The sequence below is a fragment of the Pteronotus mesoamericanus genome, unplaced genomic scaffold, assembly GCF_021234165.1.
Source record: "Pteronotus mesoamericanus isolate MK-2021 breed Mesoamerican mustached bat unplaced genomic scaffold, CSHL_Meso_final contig_74, whole genome shotgun sequence".
Classification (NCBI taxonomy): domain Eukaryota; kingdom Metazoa; phylum Chordata; class Mammalia; order Chiroptera; family Mormoopidae; genus Pteronotus; species Pteronotus mesoamericanus.
The window spans coordinates 29,455,111-29,467,748 of NW_026555247.1; the positions used below are offsets into that span (position 1 = coordinate 29,455,111).

Consider the following 12,638-nt stretch of genomic DNA (forward strand, 5'->3'; position numbering starts at 1 on the left):
GCTCTCATTGCAAATTAATCATTCTTATATCTGGTAGGTACTCATACACATACATATTTTATCATCTATTTCAGATTTCTTTTAGCCAGTTTCATTTGAATTATGTAGTTTGGAGAAAATACATTAACATTTGAATTTTAATTCATTTTTCCTGCAACAACAAAAAGTTGTCTACCAGTCTTTGGATTATTTTTCCTCTGAAGTAAATCTTTTTACCTTTTAAATAGTCAGGGAAAAAAATCATAGACTCTTTAAGATTTATTCAGTAAAAATGAGAAGGTTTGGTACACTGATTATATCTGCCAGCCCCTATCATAATATTATTATGCTGCCTATTTTTCTTTTTAGATTTAAAGTTTATTTAGAAAATGCTTTCATCTGTAAGCAGAGTAATAATATATATGATGGGTGAGGCAATAGAGTTGTTTGTTCTTTGATCAAACCATAAATATTAAAATAAAAATAGGCAAAGGATTTTAATTCTTTGGTTTTAGAGGTAGCATTATTCTAGCTAAAATATCATCTGTCTTGAAAATGGCAACAATTTCATTTACTTTTATTTTATTTGGAAGTTTTTCGTGAAACAAAGAACTTTCACATTTGTAACGTAGAACAGCTATCATAGAAATTATCTTGGAATGTGTATTACTGATCATAAGGCAAATACAGTTATGGAATGAACTAGAATTTATAGTAATCAATGATAAACTTCTAATTGAAAATGCATATGGTCAAATTATATATCAAATAAGAGCACAATATTTAAACAGGTAATGCTTCATTGGCATCTATGACAAATAAATATATATACTTAAAATGTATATATACAGAATTTATATATATACATATACATATATACATTTCTGAGACTTAGGAGAAATATAAACTCAAGCACCACATGATATGTGCACTCATGCCATAGACGATAGGCTGAATTCTTAGATTTCATTTCAAGTCTTCAACTGTGTACAAAGGATTGACCTAACAGACTTATTTGTCTCCTACAAAGCCAGTTTGTGCCAATTCCAGCCAACATTTCTCTAGAAAGTTGATAAGGCAAAGAATTGAGAAAACCTCCACACAAAGCTAAACTTGTAATAGTACATTGAATATATTGCTGCAGATCTTTTTTTTTTATTGTTCAAATACATTTGTCTCCATTTTCCCACCACCACTTTCCCCTGCCCACTCACCCCCACCTTCCACCCTCAATCCTTCTCCACTTTGGCTTTGTCCACTGGTCCTTTATACATACATGTTCCTTGATTTGACCCTTCGCTTTCTTTTCCCCATTACCCCTCTCCCTCCTTTCCTCTCATTACTATTGGTTTGTTTTTTCTTTCAATGTTGCTGGTTATATTTTTCTTGCTTGTTTTGTGAGTAGGTTCCACTTTTAGGTGAGATCCTATGGTATTTGTCTTTCACCTCTTGTCTTATTTCACTGTGCATAATGCTCTCATACATGCTGTCCATACATGCTGTCGCGAAGGGTAGTAGCTCTTTCTTTCTGCTGCATAGTATTCCATTGTGTAAATGTACTGTAGTTTTTTGATCCACTCATTTACTGATGGGCACTTAGGTTGCTTCTAGCACTTGGCTATCGTAAATTGTGCTGCTATGAACATCGGTGTGCATAGGCTATTTTGAATAGGTGTTTTGGGATTCTTAGGGTATAATCCCAGCAGTGGAATTGCTGGGTCAAATGGCAGTTCCATTTTTAGTTTTTGAGGAAATTCCACACTGTTTTCCACAGTGGCTGCACCAGTCTGCATTCCCACCAACAGTGTACTAGGGTTCCCTTTTCTCCACAACCTCACCAGCACTTGTTGTTTGTTGATTTGTTAATGACAGCTATTCTGACTGGTGTGAAGTATCTATCCACATTGCTAATGTAGTTAGATTTTTGTCTTAAAGGCAATGGAAAGAGATGGAAAAGTTTCTGGGTTGTGGTTTACTAATTGTGTCATCTTGACCAGTTATCTAACAGTTTAATCCTCCTTTTTTTTTAATTTGTAAAGAATGATAATTATTTCCTCAGAGGATTTGGTGACTGCTTGGGTGTGAGAAATGGGAGAGAAATATTTCAGAAGAGCAAGGCACAGCTTTGGGTGCTCTGAGAAATAAAGAACCTTAAGATGCTCCCCCAGCCCTCGTGAGAAGCCTAAAGCATAGTTGCAAAGATTAAGCAGAAGCAGACAAACAAAATAAAATACCAACTATTAAAACTCCCCTGTACTCTCTCTGTACCCAATTTTCCTTATGTATAAAATGAACAAAGCAATAACTGGTCCCTACATAAATCCCCATGAACTGTGGAGGAATCATGTAATGATGTCCTGATGATACACAGATGTTTCTTTGGCAGTAATCTTTGGAAACAGAAAAAAAGTAGGTTTGTGGCATAAGGATGATATCCAAATTTGTGGAGCATTTTATATTTTTTACTTCCTCTGTGCCTCTGCAGCCTGCTATTCATGCTTTCTTCCCAGCTAGGCTGTAAGGAACTTAAAAAGAGATGCCATTCACTCCTGGTTCATCTTGGCCACTCACACCCTTGGTTTCTGCTCTGGCTTATCTGAGTGTTAAACATAAAGAATACAGTTCTATGTACATCATACATAAATTAGCTAACTTTCTATTACAATATTTTAAAAGCTCTTCATTGAGACTCATGTTTTTTTCGTAGGACAATGTTACAGATAAAATTATTGTCCCCCACCATTCGTGTGTTGAAGCCTTAATCACCAATGTGACTGTATTTGGAGACAGGACCTTTAAGGAGGTAATTAAGGTTAAATGATGTCATAAGAGGGAGGCACTAATCCAATAGAAATGGTGTCTTTATAAGAAGAGGGAGAGACATCGTAGTGCTCTGTCTCTCAGTGCAGGCACACAGAAAACAGGACGTGTGAGGACACAGGGATGACTGCCCAGTCTGCCAGTCGAGAGAGATGTCTCTCCGGAAGCCCACCCTGCTGAAACCAGGATCTTAGTCGTCCTGCCTCCAGAACTTTGAAAAATAAATTTATGTTGTCTGAGCCACCCAGAACCAGAGATTTTCCTATAGTATCTCAGATTAACGTAACCCCAGGAAGAGTATTTGTTCTACACATTATATTGTTAAAAGTATTCTTGGTAAGTTTTATAGAAACATGAGCTGTAACGGAGAAGTATATTAGCAATATTTACTACATTTTGTTAGTACTGATTATCTTAAATTCCTACATGTGTGGAAAATAATGCTCTTCTTATAATACCAATGAATCAAAAACCATTTATCTGTTTATATACTAGGGTATGTGTAATTCTAAGATTCTTATAAGTTTAATGTTCCCCTGTCTTAGCTTTTCTTCAAAATCATTACCTCATTATTTAGCAATTTTTAAGTAACAGAGACTATTTACGTTTGTCCCTATCATCTTAAATATGTCCCAATTTAAAAGTAAATATATCACTAACTATGAGGCAACTGTGTTTCTTTCTCTTCTAAATCATTTATCGGATAAATTCAGTGTACCACAACAAGCATGTAAATATTCACACCCTGTCAACTCTCAGATGTGTCTAGTAATGAAAGGAAACATGATAATTAAATACCTACACGAGTTTGTATCCTTTTGTTTTTGTATATGCTTTAGTTTTATTTTTGTTTACTGGAACATGTGTGATAGTAGTTGCTAACTTCTCTGCATGTATTATTGGCCAGATAAGGAATGACCTGTCTGTTTGGAGAGAAAATAGCACATCCATCTCCTGTTAAAGTGTTCCATGGCCTCCTTTATAAACTTGCTGGGAGATCACCCATGCTGGGTTTTAGGACCATTCTTAGCCATAAATAGAAAAGTTATCATAAAATATATTAATTAAGGTAATACTTAGCCTTATGTTACAGTGTGTAACTCTTTGTTTGGATGGCGCTCTCCTGAGTTCACACCGCTGCTTCTGCCTTAGCAGCAGTGCTTAAATTTCATGTCTGTCTGTGATTGGCCTCTATTAGCAGTGGCCCCTCACCCTTCACATTTAATGATCATATTCATAAAAGCAGTGCCTTAGGTGAGTTTATATTGATTATCCTTCACAAGGTAATTGCCAAATGGGTCATATTGAAATTAGTTACGAATTTTTCCATGTAGGGACATGATTACAAATGAAGGATATAAGTGCACAATATAAGGCTGAATTAGATTTTATCAACTCAAAACTGTCTACAAGGTGCTTCTTCCCATCACTTTGTTGATTTCTTATTATAGTAACATTCCTCAGCTATATAAGAGTATGCAAAAGTTCTATCCAAAAAATGTTTGAAAGGTTCTGTTGAATTCACATATATATAGTAGGTTCATGCTGTTAGTAACGAACTGATTTGGTATTACAATAGCAATTATACTCAATTGTGGAAATACTAGTTGGATTAGGGTAGGATTTATTTACTTATCACACAAAGGTTTATTTGATGGCCTACTATGTGAACCTCTACTCTTTTTCCCTCTTCCTTTGGAGAAAACAATTTGAGCAGTGTTTTACACTTATCCTTGAGATGGTTATGAACCTATTTTTGTCTTTCTTGGGTAGACGAGGAAGGGAGTAGAGGCCCCAGAGGGAAAGGCAAAGGCTATGTACTAATTCAGAGCATTAAAAAGGCAATCGAAGGCTATGGTTTTAATTAGCGCTAACAATCTCAGCAAGGTGAATGGACCATCTGTGGTTTAGGAGGGAAACTGCTGACAGCGTGCAGAGCTGCCCGAAAGGGCATTTCATGCCAAAGTTCTCCTCACGGACCGGAAGCACACATTATCCCGGGAGGAGTTTCACTGTGAGAGGACCAAACTAAATTAGAGGTGTTTTAATTAAAGTTGGCAAGAGTTAGTGTCAGTTGTACTTGCTAGTTTTCAAAGACTAGAGAGCAAGGGGTGCTATTTTTAATATGCATTTTAAGGATTTTTCTGATTTATTATTTAGTATGTGAAGGTACAATCATTTTACTATTTTTGTATAGTAAGGTAGAGACTCATCTATGACATAGTACATACGAGCAGGAAATCATCAGCGTATACCTGATACTCATACTCCTGCAAATCCTACCATATGACCAGGGCTCCTACCACTATTGGTTGCCACATCCCTAAGGGCAGAAAATACCAACTTGAAAGCATGTCTGAAACTGTGGACTCTATTAAAGCATTTGGGGTTTCTATCTGTATATTGTTTGATTCATTTATTCACTCATTCAACACGTATGTACTGAAAATGCGATGATTTTGTTGCCTAAATCTTTTGGTGGGGGAGGGGTAGAATCAGCTTTATTGAGATATCGTTCACTGTAATTCACACACTATAAAATTTTTCACTTAAAGTGTACAAGTGATTGGTTTTTCAGTATCATCACAGATGTATGCAACCATAGCCAGCGTAGCCAATTTCAGAACACCTTCACACTTCAGAAAGTAGCCCTCTACCCTTCAGCTATCACTCCCATATCCTCCTGTTTGCCCTCCTCCCTAAACAATCACTGATCTACTCTCTGTCTCTGTAGGTCGTGTTATTCTAGGCATTACCTGTGAGTGAAATCATATAATATGTTGTGTTTTGTGACATTTCTTTTACCGTAGCATAAGGTTGTCAAGGTTCATCTTTGTTGTAGTATTTCATTCCTTCTTATGACCAAAATGTTCCATTTTATAAATATACTCTGTTTTATTTATTCATTCATTCATTAGTTGGTGATCATTAGGATTTTCTTCCCCTTTTTGCCTATTATGAATAATTCTTTATAAATATCTGTGTACATGTTTTTGTGTGGATCTATGTTATCACTTATCTTGGGTAAATAAATACCTAGAAGTGGAATTGCTCAGTCATATAGTAACTATGTTTGTTTAAGGACCTACCAGTTTTCTAAAGTGACTAAACCATTTTACGTGGTATGAGTAATGTATGGATATTTCTACTGGGTTGGCTAAAAAATCCGTTACATTTTTTTCCACACGATGGCTCTAGTAGTGCTTAGTAGCTTTAACTTCCTTGAAACTATTCTATTAGGTTGTATGGTGACAGCTGTCATATCAGTGTGCATTTAAAAAACTTACCAAAATTAGTGAATTTTTGTGCAGCCATTTTAATATTGAAGATGGAAGAAAATAGGCAGTTTTTTCTAATAATAATAGTAAAGCGTATTATGTTTTATTATTTCTAGAAAAGTAAAAACACAACAGAAATACACAAAAGAAGATTTGTGCAGTGTCTGAAGGTGTTGCAACTGGTAGAACAAGTCAAAGGTGGTTTGCAAAGTTTTGGTACTGTTGACATTTTGGCCAAATAATTCTTTGCTGTGGGGCTGTCTTATGCATTGGAAGATATTTAGCAGCACCCCTGGCCTCTGCCCACTAGAAGCCAATAGCAAGAAATAGCTGATACACTCAAAATATCCAAATCAATAAAGTTATTGGTGAAAATGGAAAATATGTCTTATTTTACAGAAAAAGTGTAACGGTCTTTTTGACCAATGCAATACTTCTCTACATTCTCACCAACACTTGTTGTTACTAGCTTTCTTTTTTTCTCTCTTTTTAAAATTGTTGTTCAAGTACAGTTGTCTCCATTTCCCTGCCACAACTTCCTCCTGCCCCACTCACCCCCACCTCCCTCTAGCCATCCTAGTGAGTTAGACGTGGCATCTCATCGTGGGTTTGATTGCCGTTTACCTGATGACTGATGAGGCTGAGTCTCTTCTATGGGTTTTCCGGCCATTTGTGTATCTTTGCTGAAGCAATATCTATTCAGTTATTTTGCCCATTTTTAATTGGGTTACTTGTTTTTTTATTATTCAGTTGTATTGACTTTTTTATGAGAATATATATGTGGGATGAGGTATACTGTCATAGGAATAGGCTAAATGGAAATGTCACACAGAGGAACTGCTGAGGGCAATGTGAGGTCATTGGCTACCTGGGTAAGAATGTTTGAGTTCACAAAGATTGGGTTTTGTGAGTGTGTGTGAGTGTACTTTGTTCTCTTAAGCTGAAACTTCATCATGTATGCAAACTGCTCTTTAATTGTTCTATCTGACACTATGGGTGTTAGGTCTGGCATCAATGTAGTAACATTTTTCCCTGTCCTGTGCTTCCATCATTTCTAGTTAATCTCACTATTAACACTTAACATGTTGGTTAGGCAGTTTCCATAGATATTTATATGATGAGCTGTAATTACAATGTAAGTGAAATTAGTTTCTCAAGGGGAGGAGCTGTATCTGAGTAATTTTTATGTCTTTAGTATTTTGCATACTATTTGGCGTGAATTATGCATTTAAGAAATATATAAGGAATGCAGGTTTTTCTCTTGAAGAATTTAATTTGGATTTATCCTGAGTGTTGAATTTTAGTGTATGAAAAAATTGTTCAATTATTTAGCCCTTCTTATGACAAAAAATAAATCTTTGTATACAGTGCTGAGACTTCAATTCTTTCTCATTTATCCATGTTCTGGTGCTTCAGAAAAACTGTTGCTGTGCATGAAGTTTTAACTACTCTGCAATTAACATATAACGTAGTATTCTAAATTTTAACAGAAATATTTCAGTTGATTTTCTTTGTGAAACAGATTTTAGGCACAAGTTTGATATGTATAAAATGGACAAAATTAAAGGTATAGCAACTTCACAATCTCATAAAGATGAAGCCTATACCTTCTTATTCACCAAAATTCCCAAAACTGCATTTGTATTATTAGGTATTCCTTAAAAAATGAAAAAAAAGAATAAACAACAAACAAAACAAAAATTCTCTATGGTTACCTCAGTTTGGAAAATGTTGAATCAGACCAAGTTAAACAGGTATATATTACAGGACTTGCCAGAGTCCCAAAGAGGCTAATGTTGGGGAAATCCTGTTGTAATTAGCAAAAGCTAAAGAGTTAAAACTTTTCTTTCAGACACAGTGTAAGACCTATTGTATCTTAAGGCTGAGAGAGGGCTTCAGGTGAAGACTATCCTGTTTTCAGCAGTGTAGCCTCACCCATTTAGCTTATATGTGATCACAATGCAATGCATACACTTCTGTGGAAACTGCCTACCCAATTAAAAAAGGATTTTTACCATAGGTAATGGGCGAAGTTGATTTTTTATTCTTGAAGTTCAGACCCATCACACATTCTGTAAGAAGAAGCATGATGCCATTTTAATCACAGCCCAGTGCTTCCCACCTGCTAAGAAGAATAAATGTGATATTTGTGAATTTGCATCCACTGCTTCTGTAGAGGACCAGCACAGAAAATAATTAGCCCATGATAATATCATATAATTCAATTTTCCCTTGGTATGTTCTTACTGGCATTCAAAGAGTAGTTAGTGAATTCAACTGCTGAATGCTCAGTAATAACATTTCATCACCAATTTATAGTGCATGGAAACAAGAGAAATTTTAAATGAGCTGGGGAATTATGGTGTGTGAGTATGTATGTGTATGTGATTCTTAAAGAATGGTTAGCCGTATAGAGGTGGGGATTGTACAAGTACTACTGTGTTTCTCCATTGGCATGATAATTTAACTTGCAAAATGCCTCAGGAATTAACACTCACAAGGTCATTATGTAGATATATGCAGGAAAGTAGAGAGAGAGGAGGAACATGTTCATTGTTTGATTTTTAAAACAATAATAAAATAATAACAAGTGAAATTCTGGCTTCAGAAGAAGACATCAGTGAGTGAGTTGTTCTCCTCTCTACCTCTTCACTCTCTTCCAGGAATAGAGAGAAGCAGATTTGTTCTACCTTTTCATTTCCACAGCAAACTGCTTGGTTTTCTGCTCTTAGGCTGAACACCATGGACACTTTAAAATTATCACCATCTCCTGTAAAATCTGGAGTATTTGTATGATTATGACTCTCATCTTTCACTCCAGCCACACCTCCTCCTTCCACTACTTGCTTCTCTCTCTACCTCTCTAACCTACCCCAGTTTACACTTGAGGATGTTATTGGCAAGAGGCTGTGGATACATCACTGAGTCTCTGAGCATCCTCTGAGTGGTGGACCAATCACACCTAACCTGCAGACTTGTTATAAAGATTGGCCTAAGAGAAAGAATGCCTGCTCAGTGCCACTCCAGTACAGTGCCTGGAATAGAGCAGATACTCAGCAAGTGGCTTTGTATTCACTGTTGTTATTATCTGTGCATGAAAATACATCCTCTGTAAGTGCTCAAACTCAGAATTGCAAGTCTCCTTCAGATCTTGTCCTCAGTGGGGGAGTTCTTGCCATCTCCACATTTTAGGAAAACTCAAGGAGAGAAAAACTGTGATAAAGAAGCATATTAATGGTGGCTCTGACAAGAGTAGAACCTAAGGACACCGGCACAATTCATCGTAACGTACAGGGTCACTGAAACAAAGTCCTGGCAGTGGGGAAGAGTGACGTTGGTGAGAGGAGATGAATAAATTTGGCTGGTTTGGGCTGTGCATTCTAGGGATTTGGATATAATCCGAGGTCTGGTGCTTATGAAGGGTTAAGTAAATATTAGCTATTATTATTTTAAAAATAATTTGAGTTGAAAATATTACAGGCTTTCTTGAGGGAGCTTAGGAAGTATGCTGCTATTTTTAATACTCTACCAAAGATTATTAAAAATATTAACATTGCAAGTTATTAAAAAATTCATCCAGTAAATAAGTACTTACAATTAAGCCAGCCTCAGATTGAAAGGAATATTTATCATTCATATATATATATAACACATATGAAAACTGTCAAAATAAGTAAATAGAGTTTGGTGTAATGAATATGGCCTCAGGGTTACAATATATTAAACCCTGTCATCAGTTTTGTATTCTTTTTTATTCATACCTTACACTAAATCCATTACAGTTAAACATCCAGAATGTATTCCGGATCTACAACCTTCTCTCCATCCTGAGTTACTGCTCTCTGAATCCAACTATGTTCACCCGTTACCTGGAGCAGGCCGTGCATCTTCTGTTTTTTGTCCAGTCTTTATGACCGTAATCCAACCTCACCCAAAACGATCCTGTTAACAGGTTAATCATAAAACAAGATGTCCCTTCTGAGAAACTAAAATTCTCAATGTCCTTCAATTTCTTTAGACCAAATTGAAAACCTCTTAGGGAATCCTACCAGCCACTGTGGGGTTTAGCTTGCATTCACTTGCCTAACTTCATCACGCTCTCCCTCCATTCATTAGGCTCTGCTCTTAATGGCTTCCTGCCTTTTTCTTTATCAAACCAAACAATTTCCACTTTCAGAATATTTCTTTATAAATCTCCTGCCCTAGTTTTTTTGCAAACAACACCATCTTATAAGATTTTTCCTTGTCATTATGATTAAATCGTTCTCTCCCATTTACTCTCACCCACCATCCTCTTATTGTATCCTATGTAGTGCTCATCAGAATTTGTCATTTGTTATTATATATGTACTTGCTCAATGTTTTTGTCTCCACCAAAACAGTGTTCTTATGTGTTTTGTTCAACATTATATCCCCAGAAACTAATCAATCAATAAATCTATTCAATTATTGATTGATTATGTTGCTATAATCATTTGTATTGATGTTTTCATTACCCACATTTATTGGGTATCCATTATGTTCTAGGCATGGTGCCAAGTTGTGTAATCTCAAAAATCTGCCAGGTAGTTACTATTTGTTTTGTTTTTATCTCCACTCTGAAGATAAGGAAATTGAGGCTTATCATCATTACTACTGTTATAATTGTTATCTTCATTGTCATCATCTTCACCATCATCATCATTTCAGGAAGCAGAACTAGAATTGGTGTTGCTTGCTTTTCTCACACAGTGGTTAGAAGAAGGAATAGGGCCCATCGATGTAAAAAAGACCACGAAGACAACCCAAGTGAGCTGATCAGAAAAGTGGATCATCAAGGGATGGCTTTCAGCAATCAAAAAACAGAAGGAATTCATGGATGTTGTCTAATTCTCAAAGCTTGGTCTCCAGGCCAACAACATTGGCATTACTTGTAAGCCTGTTAAAAATGCAAGTTCTTTGTCCTTGCCCTGACCTACTGGGTCAGAATCTCTAGGGCTGGGGCCAAGCAATGGTTTCTGAATAAGCTTTCAAAATGATTTTTAACCAACTCCTTTAGGAAAAGGAACCCCAATCTGGCCATTAGCAAAGGAAACAGGAAATTCACAAGAGCAAGGCAAGACATTCATGTTCAAAAACCAAACCAAATAGACAAAAGTAGGGTTAGCGTGCCATGCACAAAACATGGACCTTTAAATTTGGAATATAGGGAGAGGCTTGGTTATGAGGAAGAATGGTCAAGCAGATAACACAGCAGGAAGTCAGAGTAAGACTAGACAGCATTTAGGTGGACTTGATCTTCTTACCTGTAGCACTTGCTCAAGTTCTTGAAATCCTGCTTTGGTACACAGGATTAGTATCAGAACATGAGGTTGGACTCAGCCAAAGGCAGGACAAAAAAATGCTTCACCATGACTCCAGTTATATTGACAGGAAGACTGTGGGACTGGGGAGGAAGGGGCTGTTACAACTGTGCTGAGACAGATCTGCAAGTTTGCAGATGAGTCAGCTGCTGATCCCACAGATGAGGTGGACGGTCCTGCAAGCACACTTTGAAACACTGTATATATAGGCAAACTACTAGTGGATAAATTTCGGTTGTGGAAAGTATAAGGTGATGATATATCTTGGGAAATATAATCCAAACTATGCTGATAAAATGAATTTTTCCTGCTATTATTTGCACCTAGAAAAAAGGGATCTGAATCTAATTCAACTATCCCTTGAAGACAGTCAAGTGTAGAGTAACAGTTCAAAAGGTCAACCAAATGCTGGAGATAACTATGATAAAGTGGAAAAAGCAATATTATATAATTTTGCTGAATCTTTCAACAGAACTAATAGTGTTTTTGTAGTTGGAGTAGAGTTCATATTCTAGTCAGTGCTTTCCATTAAGGTTATAAAACAGAGAAACCCAAAAGGTTAATGGAAATTATCAAAAGAATTAGATAGTAAGAACAGATGAGAGATTTTCAGTTCAGAAAAATGATGGGTGCAAAGGGACATCAAATTTATGTCCGTGAAGGATATTAGGTGATGGAACATGGACATACTCAACAAATTCAAGAATACTCTACCTAGAAGGACTCTCTAAAAGCTTGAAGAAATTTTATGACCCCCCCAAAAAAGTGTAGGATAAAAGTTTGTATAAAAATAATACAATAATTAATAATACAAAAATAAACTATTATGCATACTCACAACTGTAAACATACTTTTGCCTCACCCTGTATGCTTAGTGGTACATTCATTGATGTTGTTTCTTGTAAGAGAGTTTACAAACTAGAAGGGTAATAAGGAACAAAAATATTTATGGAAAATGAGATTCAAAACAGTTTATAAAATGGAAGCTGTAGATTATTCTGGCATTTCCTTAATGGTTAGAAAAAACATTATTTGGGTAAATACAAAATTAGGCATTTTCATAAAAAGCAAAGTCCAATAATTAAAGGCTGATACAGTATTACAGTTCTGAACTGTATGCATATGCATTCATATGCATATATATGAATGAATTTGTATTTGCTTTATTTAAAATAAAATGTTTTTTTCATTATGAATGAAGTATGTACACATTAATTA

At 35.9% G+C, this 12,638-nt stretch overlaps 1 protein-coding gene across 1 annotated transcript in view; it reads left to right on the plus strand.

The window, feature by feature from the left end:
- The window catches only part of DCC (DCC netrin 1 receptor), a 1,009,790-nt gene that overhangs the window by 503,015 nt on the left and 494,137 nt on the right, over nucleotides 1-12,638 (plus strand). The window lies entirely within an intron of this gene.